The sequence below is a fragment of the Nannobrachium achirus genome (genome assembly GCF_963921795.1).
Source record: "Nannobrachium achirus genome assembly, chromosome: 6".
NCBI lineage: Eukaryota > Metazoa > Chordata > Actinopteri > Myctophiformes > Myctophidae > Nannobrachium > Nannobrachium achirus.
This window is the reverse complement of record NC_137815.1, coordinates 8,588,687-8,609,250: the sequence shown is the minus strand read 5'-3', so window position 1 is coordinate 8,609,250 and position 20,564 is coordinate 8,588,687. Positions and strand designations below refer to the sequence as shown.

Here is a 20,564-nt window from a genome sequence, read left to right as displayed (position 1 = left end):
ACATATGTGAGCTATTTCCAATTTTCAGTAGGCCTACTTTTACTTCTACTCCACTACATCTCAGATGCACATATTGTACTTTTTTACTCCACTACAATTAGATAGATTAAATAGATTTTGATTATTATTACAAAACACACACCCACATCAGCCCTATGCATTTTGGCCATTTGAAAATAGCAGATCTACACGCTGTGAGCTTGTAGATCTGCTATTAAGTTTCAAAAGCAAAGCAAAGCAAAACAGCCAGGACATTCTGCACAATCATTACTTTCTACTTGTTCTACTTTAAGTACATTTTGATGCCAGTACTTTTGTACTTTTACTCAAGTACATTTTGAATTCCAGACTTTTACTTGTAACAGAGTGGATCTGTAATTGTTGATAATCAAGCCATTTAGGCCTGAACGCAAATCTGCCACTTTAGATTTGAACCACTTTAACCATTAGTTAATGCTTTAACTATTAACAAATTGAAATAGCAGATACCGATGTAGATCTGTAATTTTTTTATTTATCGTGAACATTTGTACAAGTATTTGAATATTTTTGACCCGATTCCATAAATGTCTTCTAAATCCTTCTTCTAATTCAGTGGTTCTCAAACGTTTTCATGTCAAGGACCCCCATCTCAAAACATGTTGTTCCATGGACCCCCCAGAAGCAAACATTTGAGTTACAAATGTTCACTTTTAAAAACATAATTATATTCAAAGACTTCAAAAATAGTTCTAGGCCTAAATGTTAACATGCAAATACCTCCTCCACCACCACCATCGATCTGTTTGTCCGTCTACAGAAAAAGGCCGCCACCATGAGTACGGACGCCGAGATGGAGCAGTACGGCAAGGCTGCCATCTACCTCCGTAAGCCAGAGAAGGAGAGGATGGAGGGTCAGAGCAAACCCTTCGATGCCAAGACTGCAGCCTACGTAGCCGACAAGGTGGAGCTGTTTCTCAAGGCTAAGATCCTAAAGAAGGACGGTGCCAAAGTCACCGTGGAAATCCTCGACAACGATGGTAACCCCACCAAGGAGGTATGTATAGTATAGGCCAGGGGTCTTCAACGTTTTCAGGCCAAGGACCCCTTAGCTGGGACCCACTCAACTTTATCATAGAGTCCATATAGTTTCATTATTTGACAGCACAATCATTATTGTATTTTGGATTCATGTCAATTTGTGTTTTCAGATATTTAACCACTTGAACTGTCAATACTTAAAAAAAAAACCTGACCTTTCACTCTGTACTTAGTCTGCTCTTTTTCCCCTCCACACCAAAGCGCTTTGCCGAAAATAGCCGATCTACAAGCTCACAACGCCTCGCAGCACGAGGGGTTAGCGCAAGGCGTTGTGAGCTTGTGGATCTGCTATTTTTGGCTAAAGTTCTCAGAATATAGATGCTATAGGGGTTCAAGTGGTTCATATAAAAACGGAGAAAAAGTTTCTATCACACAAAGATTGACATTAACATTGTTATAAACATTTTGAGTGAATGTGTGTGTGTGTGTGTGTGTGTGTGTGTGTGTGTGTGTGTGTGTGTGTGTGTGTGTGTGTGTGTCAAGCCTTGGAGCAGTGTGCACCGCTCAAAAGAATTATAAAATAAATAAATAAATATCAAAAAGAAAGATGTAGGACATTATTTTAAGAAGGTGACAATAAAAATAGTGACCCAGTACAATTGCAAGACATGTGTTTTTATTTTTTTCAGGAAAGAACTGTGCCTGAGGCTGACGTCACCCCCATGAACCCTCCCAAGTATGACAAGATTGAGGACATGGCCATGATGACCCACCTCACTGAAGCCACCGTCCTGTATAACCTCAAAGAGCGTTATGCAGCATGGATGATCTACGTAAGGTTTCCTACACGCAAGCAAACTCATGGTTCTGAAGTCACCTTGCTCACTGGTTGAGGCCACTTGCAACTTGTGACTGTAATCCCAGCAGAGGTCATCGCCATGCTGACTTGTGGTGGACACTTTCGTCAAAATTTCGTTAAAATTACATTCAGGTAGCCCTGAATGGCCATAACAGGTCCGTAACTCTGAGTGTGCAGGTCCATTTGGTTCCATGAACTTCCATTTGTACAATCTCAGAGTTGTGGGGGGGCCTTGCAAAAAAAAAAAACACTTGTACTAGTGGTATGACAATTATGACAATCGTCAAATCGCAATTATTTGAGGTAATCACAATTATTTTGCATAATCGTCATAATCGTTTACATTTTGAGACATGTTAATATAGTTAGAAACACATTCAAAACTAATGGAAATAGCTGATCTACAAGCTCAGAACGCGTTGTGAGCTTGTAGATCGGCTATTTCCACTATCAATGTTGTTTTTTAAGTATAACATTGTCAATTATGTCAGTACTTTCTTTGTATATTTAGGTTATGTGTCATGATTGCCATGTGCAACTTCAAAGCCTAAAAGCCAAACAGAAATGTAATTGTCAACGACAAAATCACAATTAAATCGTTCATCGCTATTATTGGAGTGACAATTAATCGTCATGTAAAATGTCATAATCGTGACAGCCCTAGGTACACTATGACACTAGTACAGTACACAGTGTCATACATATTCTGAAGAAAACCTGGAGACTTGACGTCTTGTGATCAAAATAAGAACATTTTAAATGGTGTGTAAAAATAGAAAATCTCAACTTTGCCACGGACACATTTGATGACTCCTGAATCCCAGCTCTGATCCGTTGTCCCAGATAGGAGGCTTGTTGTGTGATGTTAATGTTCTCTCTCTCTTCTCCCCTTTCAGACCTACTCTGGCCTGTTCTGTGCCACTGTGAACCCCTACAAGTGGCTCCCAGTGTACGACCAGGAGGTTGTCAATGCCTACAGGGGCAAGAAGCGTATTGAAGCTCCGCCCCACATCTTCTCTGTCTCTGACAACGCTTACCAGTTCATGCTGATGGGTACGTACTGGTGACAATGTAAAACATATAGAATTATAATGGTTTTGTGCCGTATCCAGTGTTGTAGTGCTAAATTTGGAAGTGTGGGCACGCACCGACGCACGCGCGTGCACGCACATTCGTGCACGCGCGGCAATGCGCGTGCTCGCGCGCCAATGTGCACGCGCATCGCGTGACGAAATGTGTTCAAAAATGCGCTATTTTAACGATTTCAAAAAGGAAAATACACAGTTTTTCCCCATAATAAAGTGCCATATTTACACATTAAAAACAATAAAACTAGGAGAAAGAAGAATACAAATGTTTTCTAAAAGAAATGTGTTTTTGCAAAGAAACGGTGGGATTGAAATGATCAGTCTGTAATGTGATGCGCTGCCGCCAGGCACGTGCGCACATACAGCAAAGGGGGCTGGAGCCCTTAACTTTATCAACAGAATTGTCCACCAAAAGGCCCTTCAGCCCATGCCTCTCTAACATTCTGTGCACTCCCTGTCTGTCGCCTAACAAAACGGCCGCAGCGAGATGGCTCGCATGTAGAGCAATAACTTTCAATCGAATGACTTTAAACTTAAAATAGTACAGTGTCCAAATCAAAAGTGACCATAGCAGTCAATGCTAGTTAGTGCAACAAGTTGATATAGACCAGTGGTTCTCACTCAACCAATAATTTGATGACCATATCATCAGCTAAACCATGCAAAATAGCTGCACAACTGATATTTCCAATTCATTAATCCATTCTCAAATATTCTATTACCATCTGCTGTGTCAATCATGCTCATTTCAGCACGGCAGGCGAGCCTATTTCAACCAATTGCTGGGTCAGAACGACCTGTAATATAATATCAATATTTCCTATAGACACAAGAGATATTTCACAATTCACATGGTTAATGCACGGCGGAACCGTTTTAACAGAACCGTTTTAGGCTTAATATAATAGTTAATATAGGCATTATGTCTTACCTAACCAGCCCTCCAATAAGAATAAGACATGTTTATTTACTCACGTGTAGCACGTAGCACCATGTTGCCGTTGTACAGACAGTGCTGGTATAATACTTGGGTAGATAATCCAAGGTAACAAAAATTCACAACAAACAAACAAACTGCTGCAGGCTACGAACCGCTAAAAGTTTGAAGAAGTAAACACAGACAGTGTAGTTGGTTGGTTGGTTGGTCAGTGAGTCTTATCCCATAGCCCGAAGGGACAGTCAGCTTGCTGGTTGGTGGTTGTCATGGCGATATTACAACCAATCGGTGGACGATCTGCTCTGTACTTGCTGTCTGCGGTACTGTAGGTACTTGATGACACGGACCAGCAGCCAGCCTGCCGGCACGCGCATCACTTGTGCACGCGCGTCAATGCGTGTGCACGCGACGTGAGAGAAGTGTGGGCACGCCGTACCCACGCGTGCCCCCCCCCACTACAACCCTGGCCATATCCATGATTGGTTAATTCAGACACATGGTAACTAACATATTTAAACCCCCCAAGACAGCCTGATGGCTTGTTTACATTGGGGTCCTTTTGTACTCAATTCATAGAGACATGAAATGACAAATGTACACAGGACTATGCAAAAAATAATATTATATATAATAATAATGGTAGGATTGGTTTTGTGGAGCTGCAGTTATTATGAAAACCTCCACCGGCTGTCCCTCCGTCCTGCTCTCCGTCACCTTCACGCCACGCCAAGCCACGCCACGTCACGTCACGTCACGTCACGTCACGTCACGTTACGTCACGCCACGCCACGTCACACTTTTTGCCCTGCTCTTATCTCCGGCACCGTTGCCCCAATCCATGCCAAACTTTGCACACACACTCCTTGGCTGGCCAACCACAACCTCCGCCCCTGATTTCTCACATTTCCCTTTTCTAGCGCCACCATGGGGTTGCTTTTTTGCCAACAACATTAGTGGACAGTGTCTACTAATGTTGTTGGCAAAAAAGTCCACTGGACACTGCTCCTACAGATGTTGCCTAAAGTGTATACATGCGACCTGCCGGTCGCTTATCTCCCGATTAGGGAGTCTTACTGGTAATTGTGGCTAATAGTTTGCTGTATTTTTTTACAGACAGAGAGAACCAGTCGGTCCTGATCACGTAAGTTTCCCATCTGCTAGAAATAAAAAAGAACGTTGTACACAAATTGACAAACTGCATTTCTCTGAATGTATGCTTTTCTAACCAGTGGAGAATCCGGTGCTGGAAAGACTGTGAACACCAAGCGTGTCATCCAGTACTTTGCAACAGCAGCAAGTGCAACTGCAGGTGGTGAAGGAGGCGGATCTAGCGGTAAAATCAAGGTATATATATACAGGTTTAAACTTTAACAAATAAGTGATTTTGAACATTAAAGCATTTATATTCAATATAGTAATTCAATTTAAAATAAGTCTGTCCACATTTTTGTCTAAAACATTCTAGGGATCCCTGGAGGATCAGATTATTGCAGCCAATCCCTTGCTGGAGGCCTATGGTAATGCCAAGACCATTAGGAATGACAACTCCTCTCGCTTTGTAAGTGTAAACGAATGTCATTTTATGAGAAAAACCTGCTCTTAATTCCACAGTGTAGAGAGGGATGCAACAAATGTGCTATTCTATCAAACAGGGTAAATTCATCAGAATCCATTTCAACGGAACCGGTAGACTGGCCAGTGCTGATATTGAGACATGTAAGTATGATGTTCACAGATGATACATGATATATGCCTTCAGTATTACATTTTGAGTGTTAATTATTAGTGTGGTTGCCCCTGCAGTGCGACCTTGTACTTCTCCGACTTTATTCCAACTACCATCATCTCCTAATGGAGCCACGCTCCACAGTTGTGGTGGGACGCACTTGGGCCATACGTCAAATCAACCGGCTTCATCAGGACACACATGCGTTCATTTTGCTTAGAGATATGTTATATACATATAGTATAACATATCTCTAAGCCAGGGGTCTTCAACGTTTTCAGGCCAGGGACCCCCAAACTGATGGGGAGATGGAGCAGGGACCCCCTACCACCTCGTAGGGTGGAGGGGTCGGGGCTACGACATATTTTTTATTTTAAACATGTACAATTTACAGCGAGCAGGGTGGGCCGTACCACTACCATTTCTAAACATACTACTTATTGAACCAATTTCAGTAATATCAACAATCTGTCAATTGCATATTAATCATGTATTCAAGCTATTCAAATGGACAGAATCATGATTTATTTTTTAACATAAATGTGAAAAAAAAAAAAAAAAAAACATTTTTAGATTTTTTTTAAGCAATAATTTCTCGGACCCCCTGCAGTACCTCCGCGGACCCCCTAGGGGTCGCGGACCCCCTGTTGAAGACTCCTGCTCTAAGCAAAATACACGCATGCGTGCCCCGATGTTTATTTTATATACATTTATTTGTGAATACATTTTCTCCATTGGCATTGAAAATGTAACTTTTCCCAAATATGGAGATGACTGACATCATAGACCACATGAGACTGTCTATTTATGGGCTTTTCAAGATATGGGCTTAATATTGATGACATCATGGATCTCCCTATATGGGCATAAAAGGGACAAGGAGTGACACAGAGATGTCCATATATGACTATTAGTCAATTAATTTTCCTCATTGCCTTGAATGGGGAAGATTCACATGGTAAGACAAAATTAATACGCTAATTTGCGTTACGGCAATCACACTTGCAATTTCCAATTGCATCTTTCTAGTCTAGTTGTGGGCTCGCCTGAAAGGCGAGACCAGTATGTTATCTTCATTATTTATAGAGTGAGTTCCGTCGCGTGAGTTCCGTCGCAGACAGTATAAAGGCAGGGCCCTTAGCCAATGAGATGCGGAAAATCTGGGAGTGGTGTTAGCTGGAGTATTGGTTAAGCTTCACATGACAGTTAGCACGCTGCAGAATATAGTACGAGCGGACCCACACTGTTTTGTAGGAACAGTATCTCTAGTTACTAATTACTATTAATATTATTGATGATGACTTATGTACAACCCATACAGATCTGCTGGAGAAGTCCAGAGTAACCTACCAGCTTTCTGCTGAGAGAGGCTACCACATCTTCTTCCAGATGATGACCAACCACAAACCTGACATCATCGGTAAGTGGAATTACTGCCCATCAGTGATGGAAAAAGTAGGCTACTCACCACGTAAAGATGTGATGACACGCCCGGAAATATCATTATGTTACACTAGGTGACGTGGTCTTTTTGCAAACAGTCTGAAAAGGGGGCGGGACCGTATCAGCCTCTGCACAGAGTGACTGCATAGTTAGTAGTGAATGTATACTTTGCTTGTCCGTTGTACGGGGCCACACACACACAAAATAGCCAATTTACAACCAGCTTTGTTGCATGACTCTCATGTCAGTTTTTGTTTACATAAATACAGATCCTTCTCGAAAGATTTGAATATTGTGTAAAAGTAAAACTTTGAAACTTGAAACATTCAGATATTTCTTGAAACTTTCATATATTCTACATACATTGGCCATTCGGTGAATTATTCCAAATCTTTTTTGCTGAAATGTTGAATTTTTATGGCATACAGCTAATGAATATCAAGTCCATATTTCAAAATATTACATTATTACACGAGAGCACTCAAAATAAGGATTTATAATCCCTTATAAATTAAGCACTGACGATGCAGTGATAACATAAATGAGTGAATAAAAACACAATGTCGCCCTGTTTTCATCCGTTTTCAGAGATGTGTCTGATCACAACCAACCCCTACGACTTCCCTCTGATCAGCATGGGTGTGATCACTGTGGCCAGCATTGACGACAAGGTCGAGCTGGACGCTACTGAAGTCAGTGAAAACAACCTTATCCTTTTATCTTTCTAATGCACTCGCTGTGCTACTGCAGTCAGTGTTTAATGCAGGGGTCTTCAATGTTTTCAGGCCAAGGACCCCTTAGCTGAGAGAGAGATGAAGCAGGGACTCCCACAACATATTGTATAACATTGTGTTGCAGATTACAAATGTTCATAGAATTCTTAGACAGCTTAGACTTGTTTGACAGCAATATCATCAGTTTATGTTGAATTAATGTGTATGTTCAGACACCACTTGTCTTGAACCGTCAATACATACAGTAGTCTGCTCTTCTTTTCCCTCTACACCAAACCTCTGCCAAAAAATGGCCGATCTACAAGATCACAACACCTCGCAGTGTGAGGCGAAGCTTGTAGATCTGCTATTTTTGGGTAATGTTTCTCTCAGAATAGGGATGCTGGTGTTCAAGTGGTTAATGTTAAAAAAACATACTATAACACATTTGGAGGCCCCCCTGTAGTAACTCTGAGGACCCCCTATAGATGTTGAAGACCCCTGATCGAATGCTTAATGTCTATGTTTTGAAATGCATCTCTGCTCATTGACATCAGGAAGCCATTGAAATCCTGGGCTTCACCCCCGAGGAGAGGTCGTACATCTACAAGTTCACCGGTACGGTCATGCATCATGGAGTCATGAAATTCAAGCAGAAGCAGCGCGAGGAACAGGCAGAACCTGACGGCACTGAGGGTGAGCTGCACCTTACTTATGCCATGTATGGCCTACTTGTGCACATGGTGCAAGTTGGAACCTCAACAGAGTGCCGTTCTAGTTTATATTATGATGATTATTATTAGTAGTGATATTCATATTTATCATTATCACAGAAGGTGAGCTTTATCTTTAACTAAGAAATGAAATTTGAAAATGAAAATGAAAATAATTGCTCTTTTCCACATGTATTTTTATTACTTATATTCTAAATTAACTGAGCTAAATATAATTTTCAATATATTTCCATTACTTCATTGTTGATATTATACTGTTTAGACTAACTCTACGGATTTGACGTGTAGACTATCTCTACGCATGTGACTTACCCCCTACTACGTAGTTTAGGATAGGGTTAGTAATGGGGTCGGACCAACGCAACGTCAGCACCGCTTACCTTGCTTAATCTAAGTCGCTCTCTGGATTAAGAGCGTCTGCTAAATGCCTAAATTGTAAATTGTATGAACATTCCAGAGGCTGACAAGATTGCCTACCTGATGGGTCTGAACTCAGCAGAGATGCTTAAAGCATACTGCTACCCCAGAGTGAAAGTGGGAAACGAGTTTGTCACTAAGGGACAGACTGTGCCACAGGTGAGTCATTTACATGATTTCCATGTTCTGATTTCATACACACCTTATATTCCCAACAGAGCATACCACAAGAACTCAAATATCTTCTGCTGTGTCTTAAATCACCCTCTGTAATTACAATTATCCTCCAACATTATTCAAATTAATTTAATGTAATTATTTAATATATGAAGAGCATACAAAACATATCACTCTGCAAAACATGTGCAGTTTCTTGCACCGCTGGACATTATTTTAACAGAATTGTTATACTGGTAAAAGAGAAAATAAAAACAAGAGCCCTACATCCCCTCCCGCTCACTCAGATCAGCTAACACAGGGAAGTTGTCAGAATCCTCGCTAACGGACAGACTCCTCTCCCCTCTGGCTCCCAAACTGTGGAACGAACTCCCCATTGCAGTTAGAACTGAAAACTCACTCCCAATCTCCCACTGTAACCTGAAGACTCACCTCTTCAGGATCCACCTTAGCACGTGTGGCGGAGAGAGTTGCAGCCTCAGCCTTGAAGCTCCCTTTGGAGGGATGTTTAAGATATTGGACTTTCGTGCGGGAGGCCCGGGTTCGAAGCCCGGGTGGGGAGGGCCGATTCACCTCTGTTACTCGTGTGGCACTTGCTCTAGCCTTCACGACCTTGCAAACTTATGCAAAGGCTAATTTAGATAGCTTTGTTATGTAGACAGATGCCAGGTTCATATGTCATGGCATTATATAGTCTGTATCCATGTTCAGATTATCGATGTTTTGAGATTTTACTGTTTAGACTGATGATCGGTCTTGGTTAACCTATGATCCTAGATTACTATTGCTATGCATTTGATGTATAACTCGTGTTGTCCGTGCTTACTGTTAATTGTTCTGGATTAAGAGTGTCCTACATCGTTCTTATTTCCTTAGGTCAACAACTCAGTCAGTGCCTTGGCCAAGTCCATCTATGAGAAGGAGTTCTTGTGGATGGTCATCAGGATCAACGAGCAGCTGGACACCAAGCAGCAGAGAAACTACTACATTGGAGTGCTGGACATCGCCGGTTTTGAAATCTTTGATGTAAGCATGGACTTGTTTTAAATGGGAGACTAATTATTTTTGTCACAATTAGAAGAGACTGCCGAATAATATATATATATATATATATATATATATATATTTTTTTTTTTTTTTTTTCCTTTTTCTTTTTTTTTTTCCATTCACAGTTCAACACGCTGGAGCAACTGTGCATTAACTTCGTCAATGAGAAACTGCAACAGTTTTTCAACCACACCATGTTTGTTCTGGAGCAAGAGGAGTACATGAAGGAGGGAATTCCCTGGGATCTCGTTGACTTCGGCATGGACTTGGCTGTCTGCATTGAGCTCATTGAGAGGGTATACAATTATTATTATATTTGCATGTATTATCTTGGACTTGGCTGTCTGCATTGTGCTCATTGAGGAGGTATACAATTATGTTGGGCTTTAATGCACATGATGTTAATATCATGTTTTTGGTTATGTATTTGTCTCTTTTTGTCTCCTTTACAAAGCCCCTGGGCATCTTCTCCATCCTTGAGGAGCAGTGCATGTTCCCAAAGGCTACGGACAAATCCTTTGCTGAGAAGTTGATTGACCAGCACCTTGGGAAGAACAAGGCATTTGAGAAGCCGAAACCGGCCAAGGGCAAGGGCGAGGCCCACTTCTCCCTGGTCCACTACGCTGGTACTGTGGACTACAGCATCACAGGCTGGCTGGATAAGAACAAGGACCCACTTAACGAATCTGTCATTCAGCTGTACCAGAAGTCTTCAATTAAACTGCTGTCCGTCTTCTATCCTCCTCCTGAGCCTGAACGTAGGTTTATTCATAATAATAATGTGTGGTATTTTTAATTCATATTAATATAATATAATATAATATAATATAATATAATATAATATAATATAATATAATATAATATAATATACAAAGCGCACAGGTCCACTGTGTGACTGTGTGTTTGGGAGGTAGTGGTCTACGGCAACTTCCTGGTAAAAAAAAAACAAAAAAAAACAAAACAACAACTGAAGAGGAACTACGCAAACTGGTGTAGAGAAGAGTACTTTGTGTATAACTAATGATAACTCAGGATTCTAACATGTATAACTAATGATAACTCATGATTCTGACAAATATAAACAGCTGCGGGCGGCGGAGGAGGAAAAAAGAAGAAGGGTGGAGCTATGCAGACTGTGTCTAGTGCTTTCAGGGTAAGAATATGTATTCATTATTATTAACATTATTATATTATTGAATTCCCTCATGGTTAATATAGTATGTTTTAGAAAGATCTAAATCTCCAAAGTAAGCAGTATCTAAAGAGTTCAAATAATTGTAGTGAAGGATATTAAATAACTCATTTGCTGCCAAAAACGTTTTTATACGTTTTTGGGTACCCAGCTGTTGCCCAGCTGTTGGCCACTGGGGGGCACTGTTCACTAATATATGAGACAGCAATGTGTTCACTGCTCTCTGGGCAGCCTGTGATGCTGATAAAAAAAACTATAAAAACATAATTCATGTAATCAGCTTTCTGCACACCTTCTTCAAGATGGCCGCCAAAATGGCCGCCATCCACATGCTGTAATTGTTTGTGTGTGTTAATCTAAAAATAGATTTTTCTTGGGGTTGATTATATTTTTCTGCCAACTTCAAGGGGGCAATGGACATCTTCTAAGAGCTTTTTTTTCTTTTTTTCAAAAAATGTTAAATTTTTTATCTATTTTCATTTAAATTTTTTGTAAAAATCCTGAAATGTATTAGATAGATTTTTTTTAACCCTTGGCAGGCAATGTGTTTGTATCACTTTGTACTAATAAGTTACTGTAATCCTAAATAAATTGTCTCTTTTATGTCTCAATAGGCAAACTTGGCGTTGCTGATGACCAACTTGCATCGCACGCATCCTCACTTTGTGCGTTGCCTGATTCCCAACGAGACCAAGACTCCAGGTAAACACACGCATGCACGCACGCACGTCAGGGTTTCCGCTAGGCATTTTTGGGCCGTCCACCTTGGCCGGCAGGATTTTATTTTACCGGCCAATCAATTAATTTATCGGCCATATTATAATGAACGTCATATGCGTGTTTGCAGATGAGATACTGTATGTGCAATGTGCACGGTGCACCCAACTGATAATTACACCATTTTAAGTGAGCGCTGGGCTCATCTTTATCACAGATGCAATCTGTTCCTGAGTTAACTAAATAATAACTATCTACTTATGCAGAGGTATCGCTTGCCAAAAAAAAAAAAAAAGTGAATAAAAGTGGGCGCAATACTAGCGAACTGTTTGCGCGCCCTGCCACACAGTGGCCTAAACATTAATACTTTAATAGTATATGATTTTGGCTTCATGTCTCATTAAACCTTAATAAATTATGCAAACATACAACCTTTGTTTTGTTTTGTTAATGTTATGATGGCGCAAGGAAGGTTGACTTGCCTGCTTCTGCTTTGACCACCGCAATTATGGCACCATCCATGCGATCAGAAAGTCATGTGCGTGCTTGCTGCTTGTATATCCATTTGATTCCCCAGAGTTTGGGTCCCTTTTTTATGATCGTCTACTGGGTCAAGCTTGGTCCAGATAACCTTGGTTTGGCTCGGAAGAACCCCAGTTCTGTTCTGATCATAACACGAACCCCACGCTGTAGCGCTGATTGTACAAGCTGCTGGAATTATCAGCTGTGAAACTTGATGTGTGCTTCTCCGTATGGCCGCCACAGGCCGCGTGCGTATCTTCACGTCCCACTGACAGTAGTTACATTATTAAGTAAACATGTGTCTGCGCATGCGCACTAAGACTCTCATTCAACATATTCTCACCTTTAAAGCGTCATACAACCGACGCCTTGTCCAGTACTGTACTGTGCCGGATGAGGGGACGCTTTGGGTAAGCCTACTGTGTCAAGGGTTGGACGAATTGGGTATGGCCAGTGGTCTAAGAAGAAAGAAAAAAAAGTAGTTCCCGAAGCGAGATTCGATATCGCTATGAAGGGTTTACCAGCCACCCGACGCTACCGTTCACGCCACTATAAACGACAGAGCCGCACCGTCGTTTATAGCGAGTTGGGAATGCGTCGGAAGGGTGAAGCAGAGGGGGTGAGAATGAGCTGCATTTAATGCTACATTGGCCAGTGTGTAACTATTTTCTCTTAATAATAATTAACCATTGTGTAACCATATGTATTCTAATGTAGTATTATTTTCATCTTTACAGGCCTGATGGAGAACTTCCTGGTTATCCACCAGCTGAGGTGTAACGGTGTCTTGGAGGGCATCAGGATCTGCAGAAAGGGTTTCCCCAGCAGAATCCCATACGCTGACTTCAAGCAGAGGTATCAATTCCTTTTTTTTTCCAGCAGCTTCTAAATACAGACCTATTAACGCAAAATTCCTCACTTTTACAAACTGAACATCAGCGCAAAATGACCGTGAATCTTTACAAATCAGGTACAAAGTACTGAATGCCAGCGCATGTCCTGATGGTGCGTTTATGGACAACAAGAAAGCCTCAGAGAAGCTGCTTGGGTCCATTGATGTGCCCGTTGATGAGTACAAGTTTGGACACACCAAGGTAAACACACTGTGAACCTGGTTTAACATTATCCAGAGAGGATTAAAAGTTGTTTAGTTATATTGATTGTAACATTGTGTTCAGGTTGTTTAGTTCCAGTGTTTGTAACATATTGTATCAGTTGTTCTTCAGTTGTTTAGTTCCAGTGTTTGTAACATATTGTATCCAGTTGTTCTTCAGTTGTTTAGTTCCAGTGTTTGTAGCATTGTATTCAGTAGATGTTTTGGTTGTTTAGTTACAGTGTTTGTAACATTGTATTCAGTAGATGTTACGGTAGTTTAGTTACAGTGTTTGTAACATTGTATTCGGCAAATATTACGGTTGTTTAGTTACAGTGTTTGTAACATTGTATTCAGTAGGTGTTACGGTTGTTTGGTTACTGTGTTTCTGACATTGTATCAAGGTGTTTAGTTCCAGTGTTTGTAACATTGTGTTCAGGTGTTCTTCAAAGCTGGTCTGCTGGGTGTCCTTGAGGAGATGCGAGATGAGAAGCTGTTTTCTCTGGTCACAATGACTCAGGCTCTCGCACGAGGTTACCTCATGAGGAAGCAGTTTGTTAAGATGATGGCAACGAGGTACTTTGAAAACATCCTTTATTCAATATTTAGTGTCATTTGTAACACTTACTGTTCAATACGATTTTGTTAACATCAAACCACTATAAGAACAGCGCACTTCTTCTATCACTGTCCACAATCATGACACACTTCGACCGTTTTCCCCACAGAGAGGCCGTTTTCACCATCCAATACAACATCCGGTCGTTCATGAACGTCAAAACCTGGCCATGGATGAAGGTCTACTACAAGATCAAGCCTCTCCTGCAGAGCGCTGAGATGGAGAAAGAACTATCAAACATGAAGGAGAACTACGAGAAGATGACCACTGACCTGGCCGCTGCCCTGGCCAAAAAAAAGGAGCTGGAAGAGAAACTGGTGGCGATTACCCAGGAGAGGAACAACCTCCAGACATCAGCTGCATCAGTGAGTTGTTTTGTTCTCTGCAAAAATCAGGATTGTTCTCCACGGAATCAATATTTTTTCTCTTCAGATTCCTGAGGGGACTAATTTAACAATTACTTCCCTCAGATCGCAAAGCTGTGCTTGTTGACACCATGCTCTCTAAGGCCGCGTTCAGACATTAGAGGCACAAGCCTCTAGCCTGCCCTTGGGGGATAAGGGTTGAGGGCAGCGTTCAATTCCTTCCATATGGCCGCCTCTAGCTTGTCTTGGCTTAAACTAAGCAAGCTTGCCTTAAAGGGCCATGAAACACAAAATCACTTTTTCTATAAATATATATTATATCAATGAGTCACTTGTGATAGGGAGTAGTGATATGGTTCATTTTGTCCATATGCTTGTGGATTCAGAGCTTTCTGCTGTCTCTGTAGCTATTTCTGTGTTCTTCCAGTTTCAGGGTAGAGAAGAAATATTTCGCGCCACTCATTAAATATTTGCTCACCGCGTACCATTAGTTCGGCGTGACGCGGCTTATCTAATTCATATTAATGTTTGCTTTAGATTTGTATCTTGTATCTTGTATCTATGAGAGCACGGCTGGAAAACGTTAAAAAACCATGGATAAAAGCTCACACAGCACATTTTTCCTGGTTATAGTGGAGTTGCCGAAACTTTATACTTTTTACACCTCCAATGGCTGTTTTTAAATTTTGTTTCCGAAATGCAAATGCAACAAGTGCAGACGCCGGACGGCCCGGACAGCTTCTCTTTGATAGAACACAATGATTTGCGCATTACTCCGCCCCTCCCCCCACAGCAGCAGATAACCACGCCTACATTTCAGATTTCTTTTCATGTTTTGAAATCCCATAAAACTAATTAAGAGGCGGGGTTTCATGCTCCTTTAAGCCAAGAGGCATGCAAGAGAATTCCATGCTAGAGGCAGCCATAGGGAATGAATTGGACAAAGCTTTCTCCTCTGCCTCCCCCAAGGGCGAGCTAGAGGCTTGTGCATCTAATGTCTGTCGGAGGCCTACCCCTAAAACGGGCAACTGCAAAAGTATATCTCTACCAGAAAAAATGCTGACGTGTTTCCTCCCTCGTGTATTTTATTTTTTCCCTTTTTTCGTTGACCACAAGGGAGACGAGGCTCTGAACGATGCAGAGGAGAGGTGCGAGGGTCTTATTAAAAGTAAGATCCAGTTGGAGGCAAAGCTCAAAGAGACAACGGAGAGACTGGAGGACGAGGAGGAGATGAACGCTGAGCTGACCGCCAAAAAGCGGAAGCTGGAGGATGAATGCTCTGAGCTCAAGAAGGACATCGATGACCTGGAGCTCACCTTGGCTAAAGTGGAGAAGGAGAAACACGCCACTGAAAACAAGGTACCACATTATACATTCAAGCTGTAAAGTTATAGAACAATGATGATCCATTCACCATTATACACTCTGGCTGTCTTAAGCTATAGAAAAACAACAAATCATTCCTTCATGTTATTTAGGTGAAGAACCTGACCGAGGAGATGGCCTCTCAGGATGAAGGTCTTGCTAAGCTGACCAAGGAGAAGAAGGCACTCCAAGAGGCCCATCAGCAGACCCTGGATGACCTGCAGGCAGAGGAAGACAAAGTCAACACTCTGACCAAGGCCAAGACCAAGCTGGAGCAGCAAGTTGACGACGTGGGTTCATCAAGTCAATTGGACATTTTTAACGTATACGGTTTACTACGTTTATTGTTGTAACTGAATAATGAGACAAATATATTGTTGTGCAGTTGGAGGGTTCTCTGGAGCAAGAAAAGAAGCTCCGCATGGACCTGGAGAGAACCAAGAGAAAGCTTGAAGGTGATCTGAAACTGGCCCAGGAGAACATCATGGATCTGGAGAACGACAAGCAGCAGTCTGACGAGAAGCTAAAGAAGTAACGTGGACCAACACTATGAATAATTAATAATAATAATTCATATTGATATTATGAAATGCCATGGAGAAGAAAAAAAAAACATCCGTTAAAATATGCTGTTCTGTAATCCACAGGAAGGACTTTGAAGTCAGCCAGCTTCTGAGTAAGATTGAAGACGAACAGTCATTGGGGGCTCAGCTGCAGAAGAAGATCAAAGAACTCCAGGTATTTATTTTTCTTCTTCTTCTTTAAATCACAATGATAAGTGTAAACTAGAAAATGTTGTTCCTTCGAAACTCGCTTCAAACAAAAAAGAAATCTATGAATCGCAAGGTCGCAGGCAGTGCTCTCTTTGACGTTACTGATGCAATTGGACGCTGCATGCGTGATTTGAAGCATTTTGTTCCAAAACTGTGTTATGCAAAAGTTGACCCGCTGGTGGCGCTATAACAGGCCAATGTGAGAAGGGTGGCATCTGTTCATTGTATGTGAATGTGCGTGCAAGATTTCACGCACATCGCAGGCTGTGTTCATGATTTGAGGTGTTTTTGTCCACTTTATCGCTGCTTGCAGCTATATTATTATTATTATAAAGAAAATGTGCACTTCATAGGCATGTTAGATAAAGGTCCTTAGATTGTGTGTAGAATGTTTTAGGCAATTTAATTTGCTCATAAAACCGCAATATTCACTGAATTATTTAAAAAATATATATATTTAACGTACAAACTGCTCACCCCAGAGCCTGTGTAGATATAGGTCAAAATGTTCATATAATTCAAAATGGTGGGAGATCTAAAGGTCAAAGGTCAAAAACCAGAGTGTCAAAGTCGTTCGGCTTGAGGAGACGCATATGTGTGTCCAAATTTCATGGCTGTACGTCAAACAGAGCTATACCTGTTCAAAGTTTGCACTTTCAAAGGCTTCCTACAGTGCCACCCTTTGGCCGATTGCTGTAAAAAGTAATAGCACATGTCGCCACAGTAAGCTGAACACATTGATGTTTGAAAATCGATTTTCGATGTAAGTATGTAGGAGTAGAATGGTGCCAAAGTTTTGAGGAGAACTTGATATGACTGACTGACAATGAGGATACCATACCGGTACGTGTGCTCGCTTTCAGCGAGCCCACAATTAGGAATTTAATATACGTCCATTAATTTATAAAGGCTCGTATTGAAGAACTGGAGGAGGAGATCGAGGCGGAGCGGGCCGCTCGTGCCAAGGTGGAGAAGCAGAGAGCCGACCTCTCCAGGGAACTGGAGGAGATCAGCGAGAGGCTGGAGGAGGCCGGTGGAGCCACCGCCGCTCAGATCGAGATGAACAAGAAGCGCGAGGCTGAGTTCCAGAAGCTGCGTCGTGACCTTGAAGAGTCCACGCTGCAGCACGAGGCCACCGCCTCCGCTCTCCGTAAGAAGCAGGCGGACAGCGTGGCGGAGCTTGGCGAGCAGATCGACAACCTCCAGAGAGTCAAGCAGAAACTTGAGAAGGAGAAGAGTGAATACAAGATGGAGATCGATGACCTTTCCAGCAACATGGAGGCCGTCGCTAAAGCAAAGGTACGAAGGAATGCCTGTCTATCGTATCATTCTTGAGATAACACTTTTTACATTTTCATTTCACCTTTGATTATTCAGAAAGGTCAATCAAGAGCAATGACGCCCCTGATTACAGTAAACAGAGCTTCACCATCCTAAATGTAAATTTCTTAACCACTTAAATCCCAGCATCCATATTGTGGGATTGCGTCGAGTGGCATTACTGTTCAAACCAAAGTAAGGAGCCAATCAAGAAAGAAACGATGATTGAGTATGTCCAACGTTCATTTCCAGGGAAATCTTGAGAAGATGTGCCGCACCCTTGAGGACCAACTTAGTGAAATCAAGGCCAAGAGTGATGAGAACGTTCGCCAGATCAATGATGTTGGAGCTCAGAGAGCGAGACTGTTGACAGAGAACGGTAAATGTCCATTTTAAAAGTCTACTTTGTCCACATGGTTTGTCGATGGTACTCGAGCAAATTATTAGACATAATGCTTTGATCAACAGTTGTTCTGAGGCTGAGATTTCTTTGAAATGTTTGAAACATATAATTCAAATTTCCAAATAGGTGAGTTTGCTCGTCAACTTGAGGAGAAGGAAGCACTCGTCTCTCAGCTCACCAGAGGCAAGCAGGCCTTCACCCAGCAGATTGAGGAGTTGAAGAGACTCATTGAAGAGGAGGTTAAGGTAAGGAGCAATTGTTGTAATTTAATTTATTTTGTTGTCTAGTTTTTTATCTGTAATTTCGTACAGCTGACATCATATTGGCCATTTTCCTTTTGACAGGCAAAGAATGCCCTTGCCCATGCTGTGCAATCAGCCCGCCATGACTGTGACCTCCTGAGGGAGCAGTTTGAGGAAGAACAGGAAGCCAAGGCAGAGCTGCAGCGTGGAATGTCCAAGGCCAACGCTGAGGTGTGTCAGTGGAGGAGCAAGTATGAGACTGATGCTGTCCAACGCACTGAGGAGCTGGAGGAGGCCAAGTAAGTGATCAGTGTTCTTTATCACACCGTCAGGTACCAGCACTCACTATACAACACATTGCTCATAAAATGTTATTCCATTCGACGCTGATCAACAGGAAGAAGTTGGCCCAGCGTCTTCAGGAGGCCGAGGAGCAAATCGAGGCTGTGAATTCCAAGTGCGCCTCTCTGGAGAAGACCAAGCAGAGACTCCAGGGTGAAGTGGAAGACCTCATGATTGATGTGGAGAGGGCCAACGGTTTAGCCGCCAACCTCGATAAGAAACAGAGGAACTTCGATAAGGTGCTTTGACATTCATTAGTTTAAAACCCAAATAATGCTTGCCTCCTTAAAGTGGAGTAAATGACACGTCATTACAAATGCTGCGCAGGTCCTTGCAGAATGGAAGCAGAAAAATGAAGAGGGTATAGCAGAGTTGGAAGGGGCTCAGAAAGAGGCTCGTTCTCTCGGCACTGAGCTGTTCAAGATGAAGAACTCATATGAAGAGTCTCTGGACCAACTGGAGACCATGAAGCGTGAAAACAAGAACCTGCAACGTAGGTTTTCTCTACTAATTCTTTTTAAATAACAGTTAAAAAACACATCAAATGTGGATCAGGCTACAACTATATTCAGAGGAAAATTCAAAATTGTTGCTGATTGGAAGGTTCCTCATTCATTATTTTTCAGAGGAGATCTCAGACCTGACTGAACAGATCGGCGAGACTGGAAAGAGCATCCATGAGCTGGAGAAGTCCAAGAAACAGGTGGAGACAGAGAAGTCAGAGATCCAGACAGCCCTAGAGGAAGCTGAGGTAAAACACAATTGTCTATATTTTATGTTTCTTTCAACATGGTTTATATTCCAACAGCGTAGCAGTATTTGATCAATGTTACATTAAAAGGTCCCACAACACTTTGATCCTGTGTTACATTTCAGGGTACTCTGGAGCATGAGGAGTCCAAGATTCTTCGTGTGCAGCTGGAGCTCAACCAGATCAAGGGCGAGGTGGACAGGAAGCTGGCGGAGAAGGACGAGGAGATGGAGCAGATCAAGAGGAACAGCCAGAGGGTGACTGACTCCATGCAGAGCACTCTGGACTCTGAGGTCAGGAGCAGGAACGACGCCCTGAGGGTCAAGAAGAAGATGGAGGGAGACCTGAACGAGATGGAGGTTCAACTGAGCCACGCCAACCGCCAGGCTGCCGAGGCCCAGAAGCAGCTGAGGATCGTCCAGGGACAGCTCAAGGTGCGAAACAGTAATAGGACAAACAATGTTCAAACAATGGAACTGCTCTTGAACGAGTCACATTTTGATGTTTCTCTTAACGTAACCACGTCAAATTTGATTTATTTCAGGAAGCCCAACTGCACCTTGACGACGCTGTCAGAGCTCAGGAAGACGTGAAGGAGCAAGGCGCCATGGTGGATCGTAGGAACGGCCTCATGGTGGCTGAGATCGAGGAGCTGAGAGTGGCTCTGGAACAGACGGAGAGAGGCCGCAAATTGGCTGA

The 20,564-nt window shown here is 42.2% G+C and overlaps 1 pseudogene across 1 annotated transcript; it reads left to right on the top strand.

The window, feature by feature from the left end:
• Positions 1-814: 814 nt before the first annotated feature.
• Positions 815-20,183, top strand: LOC308286676 (myosin heavy chain, fast skeletal muscle-like; annotated as a pseudogene). The gene is made up of 32 exons: positions 815-1,036; positions 1,710-1,853; positions 2,776-2,932; positions 5,018-5,045; positions 5,134-5,248; positions 5,370-5,462; positions 5,557-5,620; positions 6,952-7,050; positions 7,662-7,765; positions 8,344-8,482; positions 8,978-9,096; positions 9,991-10,140; positions 10,287-10,457; positions 10,616-10,919; positions 11,247-11,314; positions 11,968-12,055; positions 13,330-13,447; positions 13,563-13,686; positions 14,125-14,261; positions 14,414-14,669; positions 15,786-16,028; positions 16,148-16,324; positions 16,420-16,565; positions 16,682-16,772; positions 17,717-18,106; positions 18,380-18,506; positions 18,657-18,775; positions 18,875-19,071; positions 19,170-19,353; positions 19,442-19,607; positions 19,741-19,865; positions 19,991-20,183. The product of its transcript is annotated as a myosin heavy chain, fast skeletal muscle-like (transcript).
• Positions 20,184-20,564: the final 381 nt, after the last annotated feature.